This window comes from Parus major, chromosome 2 (genome assembly GCF_001522545.3).
Source record: "Parus major isolate Abel chromosome 2, Parus_major1.1, whole genome shotgun sequence".
Taxonomy (NCBI): domain Eukaryota; kingdom Metazoa; phylum Chordata; class Aves; order Passeriformes; family Paridae; genus Parus; species Parus major.
Genome location: NC_031769.1, coordinates 90221416 through 90223064, shown reverse-complemented (window position 1 = coordinate 90223064; position 1649 = coordinate 90221416).

Below are 1649 nucleotides of genomic sequence, written 5' to 3'. Positions count from 1 at the left end.
ACTACAGTAAGTGGGGCATTTTACCAGGCAGGTGTAGGGAGCTACTGCTGATATCATCAGCAACTTCAGCCTGAATCTGAACAGAGCTCAGCGCTCACGCTTCAAGGAACACACTTCTCTCAAGTCTGGAGTGCCTTAGCAGGAAAACAGTGAGTCCTGAGTGTTCACAAATGCTCAGACATCCCATATACAGGGAAGTGAAAGCCGCTTAGCCATTCTGGAAGATGTTGTAACGGGCTTTGTGGTCAATGAAAAATCATACATGACACACTTTTCTGTGGGTTTATTGCAAAGGTAGTAAGATCACTGTTATTAGAGAGTACTCCAGAGAAATAAGAACATCTTCACATAAATCTGCTAAAAGAACAAATTTAACATATGCAACTAAATTCAGCTTTTGCAACTGGATGTGTTTCTGATTGCTCTTCAGCTTCCTAAAAGAGGTCTGCCTGTTTTATCACAGGACTAGAAAATGCATTTTACTTTACTTTGCTTTGGAGCAAGTGGCTCAATCCCTTTGAAGGGCTTTGCTGTACTGACTGTGATTTCTCCAAACAGAAAAATTAATACACATTACCATAATGGGTACAGAAACACAATTACCCATCAGAAACCTTTCCTGCAGCCCAGACATACAAATGCAGAACAAGACTTACCACAATTTGTTTCCAGATGGATTATGAGGATATAAACACCATTTGACCTCGCCAGGACTAATTATTTTTCTATAGCTGTTACATATTGTTTAAAGATTTTGTACAGATATATTTTGACTTGCTAACTTTATCGATCAGTGCTCAAAGCACAAAAATCCTATAGAGCAAATACTGTGCTGTTTTCAGAAATTATTTTTTAAGAAACGAAAGTCTAATGAGTATGCCAAATGCTAATTTTGAAACTAAATGTCTGAAAAAAAACAACAGCAACAACAACGAAAAACATCAACGCCAAAGCGACTGGCATAAAATTACTTAGCAGAGCACTGAAAAGCCCGAATTGGGGGTGGGGGTTTTAAGGTCATTTAGCACTGTGCGGGACATGCTAAAAGGTCACCAAGATAGTTTGCCTATTATCGAACCTCTTAAAAATCGAGCAGTACCCCGGGGTGCACTAGGTGCTCCAATCAATGCAACGCTCAGGCCAGACCGCGAAAACACAAAGCTCCGCCGAAGCCCCTGGAAGACGAGCGCTCTCTCCGGCGCCGAGCAGGGAGGAAAGGAGCGCGCTCCCACGCGGGCAGCCAGCAGGCGGGAGGCTCGGGAAGCCGGGAGCGCTCTGGCGGCGGGGCAGTCCCTCCGTCCCCCACCCGCCGCGGCGTCCCGGAGCTCGGACGGCCGGCGGCACCGCAGCGCCCGGCGTTACGCAACGCTCCCCCGCGACCTTGCGGGGAACTTCGGAGTCTTTCTCGGGGAGGGACGTGCGAGCAGCATCACCCAAACGGCACCGGCAGCCGCCCGCGGCCGGCGGGACCCCGGGACGGGCGGGAGGGGGCGCGGCTCAGAGAAGCTGCCCCCGCCGGCGCGGCCGGAGAGAGGGGGCCACGGAGCGACCCGAGCGCGCAAACTTCGGCGGCGGCCGAGACCCGTCCCGGGAGGACAGAGCCTCCCGGCGGGAGCCGAGGCAGCCCCCCCGCCTCCCGGAAAATTGCG